Below are 18,662 nucleotides of genomic sequence, written 5' to 3'. Positions count from 1 at the left end.
GATTAGAGAAAGAAGGAAGGAAGAAATGAAAGAAAGAAGGAAGAAAGGGAGAGACAGGGAGAGAGAGAGAGAGAAAAGAGAGAAAAGAGAGAAAGAGAGAAAGAGAAAGAGAAAGAGAAAGAGAAAGAGAAAGAGAAAGAGAAAGAGAAAGAGAAAGAGAAAGAGAAAGAGAAAGAGAAAGAGAAAGAGAAAGAGAGAAAAGAGAGAGAAAAGAGAGAGAAAAGAGAGAGAAAAGAGAGAGAAAGAGAGAGAGAGAAAGAGAGAGAAAAGAGAAAGAGAGAGAAGAGAGAGAAGAGAGAGAGAGATGAGAGAGAAGGAAGGCAGGAGCCCTGGGCAGCAGGGCAGTGTGTCCTGGGCAGCCCCAAAGGGGTGGGAGCAGGTGGCACCTCCTGCTGCTGCCCAGACAAGGGAAGCCAAAGGCAGCCCCGGGAGCACCGTGTGCGGGCACAGAGCCAGCCAAGGGGCACCGGGATGGAAACCAGGGAGGGGAAGGAGGAAGGAGAGAGAGGAGAACAAAACCCCCCATCCCTCCCCGAACAGCCCGAACAGAAACAACCGGCCCGGGGGCACCTTCCTCAGACCCCTCGGGGTCACGAGTGGGCAGCTGGAGTTTGGTCCTGTGGGCTGGGGGTCGTTGGGTGGTTGGTTGTTGGGTGGTTGGTGGGTGGTTGCTGGGTGGTTGCTGGGTGGTCGTTGGGTGGTTGCTGGGTGGGTGGTTGTTGGGTGGTTGCTGGGTGGTCGTTGGGTGGTTGCTGGGTGGTTGGTTGTTGGGTGGTTGTTGGGTGGTCGTTGGGTGGTTGGTTGGTGGGTGGTTGTTGGGTGGTTGTTGGGTGTTTGCTGGGTGGTTGGTGGGTGGTTGCTGGGTGGTTGCTGGGTGGGTGGTTGTTGGGTGGTTGCTGGGTGGTTGTTGGGTGTTTGCTGGGTGGTTGCTGGGTGGTTGTTGGGTGGTTGCTGGGTGGTTGGTTGCTGGGTGGTTGTTGGGTGGTTGCTGGGTGGTTGGTTGCTGGGTGGTTGCTGGGTGGGTGGTTGCTGGGTGGTGGGTGGGTGTTTGCTGGGTGGTTGCTGGGTGGTTGCTGGGTGGTTGTTGGGTGGTTGGTTGTTGGGTGGTTGGTTGTTGGGTGGTTGTTGGGTGGTTGCTGGGTGGTTGTTGGGTGGTTGGTTGTTGGGTGGTTGGTTGTTGGGTGGTTGCTGGGTGGTTGCTGGGTGGTTGCTGGGTGGTTGGTTGCTGGGTGGTTGCTGGGTGGTCGCAGCCACGTTCCAAGGCTCCCCCCGGGCACGGGGGTTGTTTTAAGGGCTGTCCCGTGTCCCCAGGAGGATGCTCTGTTCACAGGTAGTGGTGAACCGGTGGGTGTTGGTAACCCAGGGACGCGAAACAAACCGCGCAGGGCAGAGCAAAGGCTTTTGTCCTGCAAAGCTCAGCTCGGGGCGCCGAAAAATCAAAATTAAAAATAATAAATAAAGGAAAAAGAGGGAGGAAAGGGGTTTTCCTTGGGGCTGCTTTTCCAGCGTTAGTCCTGCAGATGCTCAAGAGCCACGTGCCAGGAAGGAGGTTTGTGCCTGCTGGCACAGGGCACCACCAAGCCCTCGGGCTCCACTGTTTGCATCCCAGGAAAACCTGGAATTGCTGCCCCAAGTGCTGCACTTGCAGGGAGGGTGTTGCTCCCTCCAAAAACACCCTTCAGCAATGAGGTGGGGCCAGGAGAACACGCTCAGGGTAATTTGGAGGCCAGAGCAAAGTAATTGTATTTAAAATATATATATATTTATAACCTGTTTTGAATGCTGCTAAAAAGCCACAACCACTTCTTCAGAACTGTCTCTTGCAACAAGCCTGTTGCTGTTGTTTCTTCTGGAAAACTAATACCTCCAGCCCAAAAATACAGTGAATTTCTGGATGTTCCAGCAAGAAATTAAAAATTTATGCTTTCCTTTGTTGCAGCCTTATAATTTCTGTATAAAATGTACATACATTTTATATAACTTTTAATATATATATAAAATATATAAATTTTTATATATATAAAAATATACAAAAATTATATTTTATAGTTTGCATAAATAAATAAACATATATATATTACACATACAGCATTCTGCTCTGGCAAGTCATCAGCTCACTTTGCAAAGGTAAATGAGAAAAAGTGGGATATGAATGAAACAGCATTAAAAGAAAAGGGTTGTGGTTTTTTGGGGGTTTTTTTGTGCTATTCTCCACTAGCAAACACTGTCACAAAAGTAAAAGAGCATGGGAAGGTACCAGGAAACTACAGAATTTTCAGGATAAGCAGCAGAATTTAGGGTTATAGGACATGGGATGGAAAATCAAGCGACAATTGCTTGTGGAATCAGAGGAAAGTTGCCCAGATAATGCAAGTTTTAAAGGAACATTGGTATTTCGATGAAAATCCAAGTTAAAAGCATATTTATGGGCAGGGTAACACAGAGGCCAAATGGGCAAACCCCCTTCCTTGGAATATGCAGTTTTCAGGAAATGCAACTTTTTTTTGCTTTTTATATTCCCTAGAAAATGTTCTGAGATAACCCAGGAGGTTTTTATTTTCCATTCTGCAGAGGCCCATCCTGCTCCACCCTTCCCCACGCTCCTCTCTCTTCCCTAAATGTCCCACTATTTGTTACCTTGGGACTCCTTCCCGTTTCTTTTTCTTTTTGACTCCTCGTGGCTCCTGAAGTTTTGTTTTGTGGGAGTGAGGAGTTCTCTGTGACCACACTCCTGGATGGGCTGCAAAGTCACCCTAAGAACACAGCCATGTCTGTGCACAATTCCAAGGCACTAAAGTCTCTTCTCACTCTGCCAACTCAACCATAATTGTTGTGTTTTCACTCTGGCTCTTCTCACACGGGTGTCACAAACGTGGGCACAACCAGTGGGGTGGAAAGGTTTAGGAAATATCCCTGAAAATCAACTTCTGCTGCCAGGGTGCCTTGGCCATCACACAGAGACACTAAACCCCACCAAAACCATCTCCTGAAGGTCCTCACCCCCAGCAGCAGGAACTGGGGATCCTCTCACACCTCAGCTCTGCCAGTCCTGGAATCATGGAATGGTTTGGGTTGGAAGGGATTTAAAGATCAACTATTTCCACCCCCTGCCATGGGCAGGGACACCTCCCACTAGCCCAGGTTTCTCCAACCTGGCCTTGGACACTTCCAGGGATCCAGGGGCAGCCACAGCTTCTCGGGGCAACCTGTGCCAGGGCCTCCCCACCCTCACACACAACAATTCCTTCCCAATATCCCATCTCTCCCTGCCCTCTGGCAGTGGGAAGCCATTCCCTGTGTCCTGTCCCTCCATCCCTTGTCCCCAGTCCCTCTCCAGCTCTCCTGGAGCCCCTTTAGGCCCTGCCAGGGGCTCTCAGCTCTCCCTGGAGCCTTCTCTTCTCCAGGAGAACACCCTGGACATGAAATAAAATCACAGGTAGGAAAAGACCTCTGAGATCATCGAGTCCAAATGACATTCTGCCTGTTCTGATCCAGTGGAAGTGGCCTGTTGTCTGCCAGCTCCTGTCTTTGCAGGCTTCCCTTAGGGAGGCACCCGCAACCTTTTAATTATTGACCCTGTAATGCAGGGCAGAGGGACAGTATTTGCCAGTAATACAGTCCCAGAGGAGCTGCCCTCGTCTCTAATTTTCCAATAAGCAAATTGAATTCCTGTGTCCAAGCAGCCCTTTCCCTCCCAGCTCCCCGTACCCGTGTGTGGAGCTTGTGTCCCTGATATCCACATTGCACATGAGGAAGAAATTCTTTACAGAGAGAGGGATCAGCCCTTGGAATGGGCTGCCCAGGCAGGGGTGGAGTCACCATCCCTGGAGGTGTTTAAGGTGAGACTGGATGTGGCCTCAGTGCAAGGGATGGAGGGACAGGACACAGGGAATGGCTCTTCCCCCTCTTCATTGCCCTCCTTTGGACACTCTTGAATGGCTTCATATCTTCCTTATACTGTGGTGCCCAAAACTGCCCCAGGATTGCAGGTGAAGCATCTCCCACATTTCATTTGAACAAACACTCCCCCCCTGCCCGCTCACAGACACTTCCCAGCTTTCCAAGGAGTCTGAAGGAAGCCCAGAGCTGCTGAGTCCCCAAGCAAACGAGGCTCAGGAGTTCCAGTGAGAGCTGCAAAGGCTCATTAATCCTCTCCCAAATCCACTGATGTCACCAATCTGCTGCACAGTCCCCAGTTCACCCCATCCAATAACCCAGATCTCTACCAGGGAGCCACAGCCCTCCTTCCACGCTGCAGGAGCTCTCCCAACACCCCTCCCTGCTCCAAAGGGCTGGGATCACACCTCCAGCACGGGCAGCTCTTCACACAGGTCAGATCACAGGACGTGCTGAGCTGGAAGGGACCCACCGGGATCATCGAGTCCAGCTCTGAAGGGATCAACCCCACGGAGGTGCAAACTGCAGGATGCCAGCACTGGGCTTGACTCAGAAAAACATTTAGGAATGTGCTTAAGTACAACCTGATCCAGGATGGCAATTAAACACACTCTTACAGGCAGGCACATGCTGGAATGCTGGCCTGGAGGGCGATGCTTTCGGAAATCGGGGCCCCTTCCAAGGAAGGCACAGTTGCTGGGTGGATTAACACCCACTGCTTTGCACTGCTGGGGTCTGCAGATGTGTGAACAGGCTGGGGAGACAGGAAATTTGGAAGCCTCTCACCTTGACTGGCTTCATCAGGCAGCTGGTGTTCAGAGAATATTCTGAATTATTCTCTGCGTCCCAGTGGCCGATGCAGAATTGAACACACTCACAATCACAGAATGGGGCAAGTTGGAAGGGACCACAGTGGGTCATCTGGTCCCACCTCCCTGCTCAAGCAGGGTCATCCTAGATCCCACAGGACTGCATCCAGACAGTTCTGGAATATGCCCAGGGAGGAAGATCTGGGCAGCCTGTTCAGTGCTCAGTCACTGCAAAGCGAGGAAGTTCTTCCTCGTGTTCCCAATCCCCCCGCATTTCATCCCAGGCTCAGGGTCCTGCCTGGCAGCACAATGACCCCCAGGAAAGCCAAAGGGGTCACAGGGGCTGCCAGAGACCACCCCGAGCACTGCCCTGTCTGTATTAAATCCATTTAATTCTTGCTTTGGCACCGTTTGGTGCCTATTCCCATTTCCAGCAGTGGAACAAACAGCTCATTGCTGTTCTCTCTGGGATGCAGTGCCAGGGAGGGTTCTGCAGACCCCTCTGCCCAGGCTCTGCCCATCCTCATCCTCAGGTTCCTGCTGCACATGGCACAGTGATTCCTGCAGCTGGGAGAGCTGCCAGAGGGAGAGGGGACTGCAAACGTGGCAGGGGGAAGGAAAAAAAGCTTTTTCCCTTGTTTTTCTATTAATACTGACTTAAGGAAATGTTTTCTTTCTTGTTCCTGCAGACTACAGCATGGGTGGAGCTGAGTGTGAGATGCTGCTACAGGGGTTACCTAAAACTGTGGAGTCATAGAATGTGCTGAGCTGGAAGGGACCCCCAAGGATCACGGAGTCCAACCCTCAGCCCTGCACAGGCCCAGCCCCAAGAGTCCCCCCCTGTGCCCCAGAGGATCAGCCAAACCCTCCTGCAGCTCTGGCAGCCTTGGGGCTGTGCCCACTGCCCTGGGGAGCCTGGGCAGTGCCCAACCAGCCTCTGGGGGAAGAACCTTTGCCTGAGATCCACCCTGAGCCTGCCCTGACACAGCTCCAGCCGTTCCCTGGCTGCTGTCCCTGCTCCCCCAGAGCAGAGCTCAGTCCCTGCCCCTCTTGAGCTCTGCCCCCCCTTGAGCTCTGCCCTCGGGCTCCTCTGAATCCTCCACATGCCCTCATTACCTCCATCAGCTTCACTTCTGCTTTGAGCCTCCACTCAGGGGTCTGTGGAGCTCAGAATACTCTGGACTTCCAGCAAACCAGGAGTAAAACAGGTAAAAATGACTGAGCTGAATGAGAATTCCCTGCACCAAGTGTCAGGAGTTGGGAAGTTGGTGCTCTGTGGTTCCACAGGAGGGAAAAATGCACTATCCAGCCCCAAAACCAGCACTGGCTCCTGCCCAGCACAGGAGCAAGAGGAGAAAACCCAACAGTGTCCAAAGCAGACCAGGGCACCAAACTGGAAGTGCAAAGGTGCTCAGTTCTGGGGTGTCTGCAGAGACAACCCCATCCTGGCCCCAGGTAAGGGAAATCAGTGAGAAAGGAAAGAAAATCAGATTTAAAAGAGATTTAAAAGGCTGCTCTGCTCCCTGCCCGGGTTCAGCTGTGGTTTATCCAGCTGCAACGAGTTTACATTTCTAGTAAACTTAATCCTGAACTCCTTGGGGTGGATGTTCTAAGAAAGGAAAGGAACTTCATTACTTAGTACTGGAGAGCTGCACCCTCAGTGAGCTGTTCAGGGAGCCAGGCTGGGACTGAAATCTCCAGCTCTGTGCAACTCCCAGGTATTTCTGGGTGTAGTTTATATTTTTTTTTTTATTTACTTCTGAAAAAAAATACAGGGTTTTTTTTAATATCCCAGATTTTTCAATTAAATATTCTCACAATATCAAAGTACCATTCAGCTTCTAAGTATGAATGATAAAATCTAGCAGAGAATCCAGAGCCTGCCAGGCTGAAAGCAAGCAATTCACCTCCAAGAGAGCACTCACCTACTATTTCTATGAATAATAAATACAGTAATTTATTAAGTGAATAAAATTCAGGAGACCAGAACTTATGAGCAGCTGCGCTGTGAGGAACCTGTGTGAGGATGGACCACCCAAGCCCCTGGATCTGAAAATGAAACTCAAACTTTCCTTTCGTTTTCTAAAGTTTCTTACAGGTTAAAACAGTTCTTAGATGTGAAAGTCCTAAAATTCTGTTTCTTTGGGATGCCAGAGACCTGTGTCTGTTTGTTCTGCCAATACACAGGACAGGTTGGAAGGGGGATATTGCACAGGGAAGAGCTCGGGAGGCCAAGCTCTGCTCCAGGTGAGCACATTGTGCCAAGGTCATCCCACAGGCAGCAGGCAGGGGGGGATTCTGCCCCTCTGCCCCCTCAGGGGAGACCCCCCTGCAGAGCTGCCCCAGCCCTGGGAACAACAGCACAGGGACGTGGAGCTGCCCTGGAGAGAGTCCAGAGGAGGCCCCGGAGATGCTCCAGGGCTGGAGCCCCTCTGCTCTGGAGCCAGGCTGGGAGAGCTGGGGGGGTTCCCTGGAGAAGAGAAGGCTCCAGGGAGAGCTGAGAGACCCTGGCAGGGCCTGAAGGGGCTCCAGGAGAGCTGGAGAGGGACTGGGGCCAAGGGATGGAGGGACAGGACACAGGGAATGGCTTCCCACTGCCAGAGGGCAGGGAGAGATGGGATATTGGGGAAGGAATTCTCACCTTTGAGGGTGGGGAGGCCCTGGCCCAGGTTGCCCAGAGAAGCTGTGGCTGCCCCTGGATCCCTGGAAGTGTCCAAGGCCAGGCTGGAAGGGGCTTGGAGCAACCCGGGCTGATGGAAGTGTCCCTGCCCATGGCACAGGGTTGAATGAGATGAACTTTAAGGTCCCTCTTCCCAGTCTGTGATTCCATGATCTTCACCTCTAATTGATTTTGTTTGGTTCCAATCCTCACCACACACAGTACCAGAGTAACCAGAACAGTTCCTACAGCTGCTCTACAGTAACTAGAAGGTTCACACTCGTTTTCATGCACCACCACAAAACCCCCTCGTTTTCATAGAAACTCCCTTGTCCCTGGTGCTCACAATAAAATTCAATTCCACTCTGTGTGACCAAAGCAGGGAGGAAATTAGTGGGACTGGAGCAACATCACAGCCCAACCTGCCCAAAGGCTCTTTTTCTGCCCCAGGATCTGCAGCTCAGGTGAGGAGGAGCAGAAGCTCCCGAGGGCTCCAAATCCCATCCCGGAGTTCAGCAGGAGGGAAATGCAGCAGCTCCTTTCCTCAGCTGAGGAGTTCAAGCAGAAAATTTCCCTGCTGGTGCCTTCTCCCAGCTGTGGTGTTATTGTTATTTTCTGTGTATCTCCTGGAGAAAATATTCCTGGGGCTGCTGCTCCTCCAGCTTCCAGAGAAACTTCAGTGTCTCAGTGTGTTAATGGGAAGCAAAGAACTCTTCAGGGCTGGGGTGGAAGTGAAACTCCCCCTAATTTAATTTCAGAATAAACAAACCCTCCCAAATCTTTGAACCTGAATTATTTAGCACAAAAAGCCCGAAGAATTAAACCCTCCACTGACACCAGGAGGATGTGGTGGTGAGGAGCACGTGGGAAGCAGAGAATGGCCAAATGAACCCAAGTCATAGTTTGAACTCATTCCCCTGTTTATGTAGATTTTTAAAGGTTTAATTAAGCCACCACATCTTAAGATGGGATTTTCAAAGCTATATAAGCAATTTACAGGAATCCAGACTCCAAAGGGCAGTTCAGGTGCTCAGGATTCTTTGAAAATCCTCAACTGCTGTAATAGAATTAATGTTCTCCTCTAAATTAAATATGTATTTAGACAAAATAACCCAGGGCCACGGAGAGGAGTTACAGATGATCCCAATCTAAGCATGAGGGCAGGGTTAGATTCACATTTTACTTCCATGTTCACATGTCAAAGTGTCAAATATCCAAAGTGTAAAAGTCCCAAAATTAGGGTGTCTTCAAGCAAGGAGTGGTTGGGCAGAGTCACCCAGTGGTGACCAGTGTCACCTGTGACATCCAAATTAACCAAATCAAACCATCAGCCAAATCTGGCCAAATTCTTTCCCTAAAGCTCTAGATCTGTTTAAGCTATTTAAGATAATCTAAGCCCTTATATTGGCACAAGCTGTTTAAAATGATCTAAGGCTTTAGATTGGTTTAAGCTGCTTATGCAGCTTTAAGGTTTTAAAAGGTTTAGGCTGCTAAAAAACATTTCCCCCAAGCAAGTGGGGTGGTTTGTTGGGAGCTGGTTGTACCATTTCACAGGTTTTAATATGGTGCAAACATGGAAACTGGAGTAAAATATTTGGCTTGCAACACTAAAAGTCCAAGTCAGTCCCAAGTCTACAAATACTGATGATTTCTACTTTACAGATGATTTCTATTGGCATAAGTCTGGGAGGAGTGGATGCCATAAGGGAAAGCACCAAGAACTCTCTCTGACTTCTTTAATGAATGAAAAGGAAAAAAGTTCCCACAGGAAATCACACAAAAATTTGGTGTAATAATTCCACCTCGTTAAAGCAAAGTAGACAATATATATAAACCCAACAAATTCAGCTTTCCTCTCCTCCTTTCCAGCACTGTAGCACAAAAACAGGGTCTCCCCTCTCATGCTCTTTTTGGGATTGCACCCATTTGCCAGCACAAAGGGATTTCAAATCCAAGGTGCCCACGTGGTGCTGGAAAAGCTCAATACAAGACCCCATTATCCACACAGGCACTTGAGCAACACTTCAGTATTCCAGGGGGTCCTGGAACACACAAGGGCCAGGAGGGCTCTTCCAGGGGGCCAGGATGGGTTCCATTCTCATCTGTATAATTCTGTATTTTATATATATGTATATATATATATATATCAAGATGTATTTTATATATCTAACAGGTATTTTATATATACAATTATAGTATAGATATAATATAGATATTATATATATTATATATTATATGTTTATAGATAATATAAACATATATAATATATATTACATATATAATATAGATTATATATGTTTTTATATATAATATAAAGATACATACATATGTATCAATATATATAATTCTTTGCAGCCCAGAATTATCCCCACTCAAGCAGATTTTTTGCAAGGCCCATGACCAAGCCTCACGATACTTCAGGTGAACTTCCCACCCTGCTGAGCTGCAGAGATGGAGCTGCAAGGAGCACTTCTGCTCTTTCAGTCCTCCCTGGTGGGTCCAGCTGGGCTCCAACCCCCCCCAGAGCACAACTGTCCATGAGCTGTGTGCTCTGGGTCCTGCTCCGACCCTGCGAATGCTTCCCTGGCAAGGCACAGGGAGGGGGATGAGACCTGGGAAGGGGCTGCCCAGGGAGGGGGGGGGCAGTTCTGCCCCTTCATGACAAGAAGGACATGGAGGGGCTGGAGGTGTCCTGGGAAGGGGCTGGAGCAGCAGGAGCAGCTGAGGGAGCTGGGGGGGCTCAGCCTGGAGAAAAGGAGGCTCAGGGGGGACCTTCTGGCTCTGCAACCCCCTGACAGGAGGGGGGAGCCAGGGGGGGTCGGGCTCTGCTCCCAGGGAACAAGGGACAGGAGGAGAGGGAACGGCCTCAGGCTGTGCCAGGGGAGGGTCAGGTTGGACATCAGCAGGAATTTCTCCCTGGAAAGGGTGGTCAGGCCTTGGCAGGGGCTGCCCAGGGAGGTTTGGAGTGCCCAGCCCTGGAGGTGTCCCAGGAAGGCCTGGCCGTGGCACTCAGTGCTCTGGGCTGGGGGACAAGGGGGGCATCGGGCACAGGGGGGATCCATGGGCTGGGAGGGCTTTTCCACCTAGTTGATTGTGTGATTCTTGGAGCCCCTCACCTGCTCCAGATCTTGGGCTCAGCCCCCAAAGGTTTGGCCCCACCCAGAGCAAAGCTCAGCCCCGACCCCCAAAGCTCAGAGTCACCCCCAGGGACAGTCACCCCCATCCCTTGAGCAGCTTGAATTTCCTTCCCAAAACACTGGGAAAGCAGGGCAATGCTCCTGCTCGAGGGCACACCTTTAATAGACAGTGGCAACAACATCTTTAGTTCCCTTTAGCCCATTAGATCACCACAATTTCCAGTTTCCCCAGGGAGGGGACGGTCCCAAAATCCCTCCCTCCCATGAGATGCAGCAAATGTGGTTCCATCAGGACAAAGAGCTGTGTTTTCGGGCACTGGAGCACAGGCAGAGTGGGGCAGAGCCACCCCCTGCTCTCATTTACACAAACATAAAGACAGAGCATCTGGCCATGTGTCAGAAGTCCTTAATTACATGATCGAGCTTATCTTAAATATCTATTTATTGAAAGTCGTAAATGACACAAGATTGCAGTTTCTCTCACAAACACCCCGCAGACAAAGGGGGGTTGTGATTACACATTCAACCTCCCGCTTCCTTATTCCATCTTTGCCTTGCTTAACTTCCCAACTCGATGGGATATTAATGCAGGAGTCCTCCCCCTCCTCCACCTTGGCAGTTTGCTCTGGAGCACCAAGTTCCTTTGATGGTTATTCACTCGGGGAGAGCCACAAAAGTTTGTTCATAATCAAAGATATTTTTTTTTGCCTGAGATGCATTTCTGACCTGCCTGCACAGACAGCACGAGTCCCTGAGCAGCTTTTGCAGTGGCAAACACTGAGCAAAATCCAAGTGACTGAGGAAAAAAATGGATAAACACTGACAGAAATAGCAACAGGAGCAACAGAAACCTGTTCTGTGCAGTTAGATGGGAAAATTACCCTCTTGATTTTCACTTTCCCCAAGCTCTGTGAGGAACAGGCTGCTCAGGGGTGGGTTCATGGCTTGAAAGCATACAGAGCATCCCAAAACAAAGCACAGGATAACTATGGATACAGGCTAAGAATAACTATGGATACAGGCTAAGATTAACTGTGGATGTGGACTAATTGCAGCTTCCTCAGAGTCCTCCTGAGCTGAGGGTTATCATATGATCTGCAAAATATTCCTGAGTGATCACATCACACCAGGAGACAGCTCTGGGAAGTGCAAGGCAGTGCCAGAGCCATGATTTACCCAGGAGGGAACAGGCCCCCATTGCACCCCAAAATTCCAGTGGCAGAAGGAATTTGGGTCCTGCCAGGTGCAGGCCTACAATTGGCAGAGATTTTATGCAGCTTTCCCATCACTTGTTGCATTTCTCTGTTCATTGATAAGGCAAACTCCAGCTAAATCATTTATTCTGGGAATTTGGTTGCCTTCCTGGTATTCCCCGTGTAAGTTTTGCAGGATGTTGGTGAGTGCTGGTGTTGTTTACATGGTGCTAAACCTGGTTACTTGTATTATCCATCCCTGCCAGCTGACAGAGGGGGGTTGGAATTGGAACATGGAATTACAATAGGAAGTGAAACAAGCCTGGAACTCCTCCCCAGAGCCCCCCACGAGCAAAGCCCACCCTCAGCCTGGCACAGTGCCCACTCTGGACTGCCCAGGGTCTCTGTCCCTGCACAGTGACACCTCCTTCCTGGGGTTGCCATTCCCTGAGAGGAATCTCCTCTCTGCTGTTGTCATCTGGGTGATGACAAAATGATGATATTTTACCATCTAAATGGTGGAACACCCTGAAATCTCCCCCAGGAGCAGGTTCTGGGAGCTGGACCCTGCCCCAGCAGCACAGCTGGGCTGGTGCCACCAAACCCCCCCAGCTCTGGCATCTGCTGAGGTGCCAGCCAGGAGCTCAAGCCAAGGAGCAACATTTTTGCCTCAGAAGGTGAATATTTCTGTAAAAACAGAAACAAGAAGTCTTTTGTCTCTAAACCTGCCTGTAAACACCAAGGAGACCTTGGGTAGCACCAACCCAACCATCAGCCACCCCCTGCTCTGGGAGGTCGTGTCCGTGCCCTCCCTGCAGGGGCACCTGAGCACGTGTTGGGTGGAGGAAGGCAAATAATCCCCCATCCCGTGCAATTCAGGAGCACAGCCTTCCACAGGACTCTCACTTCCAGGTCCCCATGGCTTCCCAAAGGAAAACTGAATCCCACTCGTGCTCAATCCAATGTAACTGAGGGGAAAGGTGATTTAATTTCTGCCCCAGCTGAGAAACACCTTTTGCTCTCACTGTAAACCAAGCCAGGTTCAACATTCCAAAAGACAACTCATTTGGCTATAATAATTTCTATTAGTGACCTTATTTATTTAAAGGTGTAAATTTATTTATTTATACAAATACTTATTTATTTATAAAAATATTTATTTATATAAATATTTATTTAAATAAATACCTATTTAAATAAACACTTATTTATTTAAACAAATGCTTATTTATTTAAATAAACATTTATTTAAATAAATAAATTCCTATTTATTTAATTCTTATTAATTCAATTTAATATTTAATTAATTACATCAATTAAAAGTTATTATTTTAAAATTTATTTTATTTTATTATTTATTTATTTAATTAATAAATTCTTATTTATTTAAGTATTCTGCCAACTCCCCAGCCCATGTTCACCCCCTGACCTGTTCCCTCCCCACTTTCCCTTGGCATTCCCTTGTGTCTCCTGTCTGGGGACACAAAGCCACTCCAAACATTTCCCTGGGTGCACACACATCTCCACTTGCCAGGTAGCAGAGCTTTTTTTTCCCTGCATAGAATTACTGTCCAATGAATTAATCAAAGTTTTAATCAAGGCTATAATCAAACTATCACTGAGGTTGATGTTGTGCTTGCCGGGGACATCCCGGGATTGTCTGGAGAATTCCTTCCTTGCCACGGATTCCCTGCAGCAAGGAGTTTGCAGGAGAAACCTGGCCAGGCTGCTTTTGAACAGCCATTAGCAACAAAACAATCTGTTTGTCTCAGTGATTTTCGTTCGCCCATGAAAGTCAGTCTGATGCCAGAACCACAGGGGAAAAAAAATTGAAAATATGAGTCCAAGCAACCAAAAAGCGGCTCCAAAACCGGGGTGATTATGAACATGCCTGCGAAGGACAGGGTTGAAGGGACTCTGGAAAGCAGCACAGAACCAGGTAAAGGCCACAGCAAACAAGAAAAGGGATGGACTAAAACACACAGGTAAAGGGGAATTGGCTGGTGGGGATTGGAAATGCCGTGGAAACCATGGGATGGACGAGAGTTAGAGGGTCTGGGACTGGGATGATGCTTGTGCAGCTGAGCCTGTCCCAGAACCTGCTCTTTTGCACTTGAGCATTTCTAAAATTCCATGTAAAATTCAGTTTTTCCTTTGGTTGTTCCAAACACCCAGACCTTTTTTTTTGTTTTCAAAGCCATCCTTTAGCAGTAACACTAATGAGGTAAAAAACACCGTGATGTACAAAATACGCTTCAACTCTACAGACAACGAAAACCAAAAGCGGGTAAGAAGTTTAGTTTGGATCTGAGAAGGGTTTTCAAGGACTCTGCAATCACCCCTGCCGTCACCACGAGCAGCTCTCTCCTCTCTCACTGCTGCTTTAAGAGTCATCCCTTCTGGAGTGATTTATTTCCAGTGCATCACTTGTTACTTCAGCCTTTACTCGTTGGCAGCCCCCCAGCCCGGGGCTGTGAGTCAGCAGAGCCCTCAGTCCTCCCTCCAGGGAGGCAGGAGATGCTCCAGACACCCGTGGTTTTCTCCTCCATGGCATTTACTGTCCAGGCTCCTCTCCCAGGTTCCCACACGTCCCAGGGCAGGAGCCGCCGGAGCCACGAGGTGGCTCGAGGGGAAGCGAGGGAAGGACAATGTCTCTGTGCTGCACTGGGAATCTGGGCTGTTCCGGGGCTGGAAAACCCATCTGAAGGACTTGAATCCCATGAGCCTGGAGCAGCAGGGCTGTGGGATCCTCCTCTCCCAGCTGCAGATCAACCAGGATTAGGGTCGGGGTCATTGGGGCATCCTGGGTCACAACATCCCATCCAGCCCAGGCTGGGACCAGCAGCTGGGCTCCTCCTGGGGACCATCCCAGCAGCTATTTCTGGGCTCCCTGGGGATTCCAGCAGCATCCCATGGCCCTGGACATGAGGGTTTGCACACACAGCCCCCTGAGAGACCGAACTGGCCACACCACGTGCACCGTACCTCCTAAATCATCCCGTCCCCAGAACGAGCAGCCAGTTGGGACCTTCACCCCCACCAGAGCAGCCACTCCCCCAGGAGTGCAAAAAATTACATGGAGCTCCAGGGATTACCTACCCAGGAAAATATGTTTCCCCCTGCATTTCCCTACAGCACCAGAGTCCACCCAGCAAATAATGAACTAAAGAAAAAACCAAAACCCGACCCCAGTGAGTGCTGCTGTCTGCAGCTGGAGCTTAGAGTCAAAACTTATTACTTGTATTTTCAATCTACCAGGGACTCACACTGAGATCTTGGCCAAGCAGCTCCCCTTCCCGCCTCCCTGTTTCCCAGACAGAAGAAAAAGTAAGACACAGAAAGGTTAAACAGGAACAAAAAAGGCCATGCTGGTCCCCCCCACCTCAGGGAACCACCGAGATCAGAGCGGAGCAAATCCACAGCTTACAGAGCTGGGATGTTTCCATTCTTGGCATAAAGTTTCTGAGCTTTTTAAAGACCTAAATGAAGAGATTTGGGTGAATCTCGACATCCCCTTTGCAGTAAGGTCAGAAATATGGTTAAACATGGGTGAGCAGCCACCAGCCCTCTGAAATATTTCTGAAGATCCTTTTCAGATGACAACACACACCTTTAAAGAGGCAACTAAATCTGAGCTGGGCTTTGCTGGTCCTTGGTGTGTCCCTGTATCCCACATTGTACATCTGCATTAACTACACAGATTCAGCTGCACGTGGAGGAAAGAGATATTTTTTAGCCCTCCAAAATATCTGGAGTTGTTTGTGCTCCTACCAGCACGAGGCAGAAAGATTCACTCACAGCTAGTGCAATTAAAAATTATGGGTTTAGGTCAATAGTGTGTTCCTGCTCTCCTGGCACTGATCCCTTCCTCACCAGCTCCACACTGTGAACAGAGATACATTTCTGGGAACTGCTGGCCCAGGTGGAAATCCAGAATTAAAGTGCACCTGAGGAGGAGGAGGCTTTTAATCACTCTGACCCAGGAGGCTCCTCCAGGGCTCCATAAAACTCCTTGGCCCATCAGCAGCCATCTCAATTCCCAGCAAATATCCCCATTTCCATGACAGGCCAGCCACAATCATCACCAGGAAAGGGCCAAGATGCTGGAGAGCCATCTGGAAGCTACAGCCTTGCATGTTATACATGTTTATGGGACTTTTACAACTGTTTCAAGCAAAATAATTAACGGTATCCCTTACAAGGAAAATAATGCCCAGCATCCTTCCCAAGCATGAGCCAAACTCTGGTGCCTGGGAGGACAACAGCTTCATTTCCCTTTCTCAGGAGGTGATGAAAGGATAAAAGTCAGTGAAGCAGAGCCACCAACTCCCACCAGTCCTAAGATGGGAGATTTCCTAACAGAGCAACTCCTGGAAGGACTCAGATGCCCCCAGCTCTGCACAGAAGCCCCCTGAGCCAAAATCCACCGTGTCCTACTCAGGCTGCTGGAGGAGGGTTTGGGCTGGGCAATGCTCAGAGGGGTTTGTGGCACAGCAGAAGCCCGTGCCCTACACAGGAGACACTTTGAGAGTTAAAAAAAAAAAACCTTTCCCATCCTCTCCCTCCTTAGTTACCACCCATTCGGGCTTTTTTGGGGAGGTTTCTCATCCAAAATATTTTCCATTCCCAGCAGAGCGAGAGCTTGGGGCTGGAGAGGAGCAGCACGTGGTACTGCTGTGCAGAGATCCAGGCACACAGGCTCATCCAAAGGAGCAAGGAATAAAGACCAACCCCCCCCACATACACATTTTGTTGCAGCTGGAAGAATTGCAGTCTCCAAAAGGAAAAGAAAAATAAAGTAGCGATGGACACGCTCCTTCCCCAGTACGACGTGGAAAACAGGGAGAAACCACAGTCCCACAAGACCAGTGGCCTCAGGACCAGGGAGAGGAAGGTTTGGGAAAGATCAGTGTTCTTTCCATCCCAAAGCACGAGGCTGGGGGTTGCCAGCACCCGGCAGCACTTGGATTTGTGTTTTCTGGCAGAGCGGGAGGTCAGGGGACACGAGGTGCTCCCAGCCCCACCAAAACCAGGTGCTGAGGGATATTCCCCTCCCACTGGCTCCAGATTTTAATCCCATTCTCCTGCACACGCCTCCATATCAAACTCTTAATTAAAAATTATCTGATTTTGGGAAGGGGGCACAGACTTCATGTTAAGTTTTGGTTACTCTTCTTCTGTCAGGTTAGACCTTCACAAGTTCTCTTTCTAGGAAGCCTCAAGGGGTTGTTTATATAAAATGAGCATTTTATTTCATGTGCTGCCCACCCTCAGCTCCCACAGTTAATTGGGGTAAACTTTTTTGCAGATCCTTCCCTAAACAGTCAAGGGAAAAACCTATAAATAACCTGCGTGCACACAGAGAAATGAAATATATGGCTCCAACACAAGTAAACACCGCAAAATATGAATGCAAACTTCCAGACAAAAGGTTAATTCCTGCCCTCGGAGGTTCATCCAGCCGAAGGAGCTGGATGATCCCGAGGAGGGCTGGATTTGGCCCTCGGAGAGGCCACTGCAGTCGGAACACGGCAGCAAAGCCGGAGCCCCGGCGGGAGCCGCGGGCAGGTACCGCAAGGGCTGCGGATCCTCCTCCTGCCTCCACCGGGAAACTCGGGCTTCCAAAGCACCGACCTCGGGCTGCCCAAAGCACCGACCTCGGGCTGCCCAAAGCACCGACCTCGGGCTCCCCCAAAGCACCGACCTCGGGCTCCCCCAAAGCACCGACCTCGGGCTCCCCCAAAGCACCGACCTCGGGCTCCCCCAAAGCACCGACCTCGGCAGGATGATGCCTGAATGTCAGACCCTGTCTCGGGAAAATAAGATCAGGCAGGGAGTGAAAAGCCCAGCGCTTTGTGCAGGGATTCAGCTGTTAAAACGAGGGTTGGGATATTATTTTTTAATATCTATCCCCGCGCCGTAGCACCGGGTAACAGCCGGCTGCGCTCCGCAGGGAGCACGAACGCAGGCTGGGAAGCGGAGCAGGCCCTGGGCACCGGCTCCAGGAGGAGGACCGGGCTCCCCGTGGAGCAACATGTCCATTTTTCCAGCGTCGCAGTGGCCGGGATGCCCCGGGAGCCGCGTGTCCCTGCGCACGGCCGGGTCCCTCTCGCACGTCGCTGTCACACACCCGGCGCTCGCTCCCTCCCTCCCTCCCACCGCCCCCAGCGCTGCCTCCCACCCGCCAGCGCTAAAATAACCATCCTCTCTCCCAGCACGTTGGGAGAAAATGAAGTTGCTGTCAAGCGACGATAAATTCATGCGACAGCCAGCGCTAATTAAGCGGCAAAGTAGCTGCGAGCGTGGCGGGGACGCGGCTGCGGGGCCGGGCTGTGACACCGCCGGGCTTGCCCAGCGCTCGCCCATCGCTCCCGGCGCGGCGACCCGGCCAGCCAGGCGCCCTATCCATCGGGATAGGAGCGTCCGAGCGCGCCCCGTGGCAACCTGACACCTTTCGGGAGGCAAAATGGAATCTCGCCGGCCGCAGCGAGGGAGGGGGGAGCGAATATGCACGCAGAGAACAACAAAAATAGCGACAAAAGCCCCCGTGCCTACCTTTGGTGGGGGCCGGCGGGCAGATCCCGGAGCCTTTGGGGTTGGTGGCTGTTCCCTTCTTTATGAAATGTTCGGCTCAGCCGGTGCTATTTGCATTCTTTCATTAGCACCTGTTTCAAGTAAGGAAGGAGAAAGCTCATTACGAGATCAGCTTCCTTTCAAAATAAATTATTAAAAAAAAAAAAAAAAAACCCAACAACGTAGAGATGCACGCTGCCAAAATAATAATAACGCTAATAAAAAATAATAAAAAAATACCACATGTATATTAAAGCCCAAAGTAGGCAGTTTAATAATGGGAGGTCTTGCAGGTTGTGAGCATGCTCCAGCCGGAACAAATCCTTCCTCTGTTATTCCTCTGAATAAAAATAAACCACGAGCAAGAAACCCAAACGGAAGCTTCCTCCTAGAA

The 18,662-nt window shown here is 50.0% G+C and overlaps 1 protein-coding gene across 4 annotated transcripts in view; it reads right to left on the bottom strand.

Moving 5' to 3' along the window:
* Nucleotides 1-18,453, bottom strand: part of HIVEP3 (HIVEP zinc finger 3) — a 294,820-nt gene extending 276,367 nt beyond the window's left edge. For all 4 annotated transcript variants that reach the window (XM_039384239.1, XM_039384242.1, XM_039384241.1 and 1 more), the window contains exon 1: nucleotides 18,251-18,453. The gene's annotated coding sequence lies outside the window, so the exon portion shown is untranslated. The remainder of the gene's footprint in view (nucleotides 1-18,250) is intronic.
* Between the last annotated feature and the right edge of the window lie 209 nt (nucleotides 18,454-18,662).

This window comes from Pipra filicauda, unplaced genomic scaffold (genome assembly GCF_003945595.2).
Source record: "Pipra filicauda isolate LSUMZ 115617 unplaced genomic scaffold, ASM394559v2 scaffold341_size774298_pilon, whole genome shotgun sequence".
NCBI classification, from domain to species: domain Eukaryota; kingdom Metazoa; phylum Chordata; class Aves; order Passeriformes; family Pipridae; genus Pipra; species Pipra filicauda.
The sequence above is the reverse complement of the archived record's forward strand: the minus strand, read 5'-3'. Positions and strand labels throughout refer to the sequence as shown.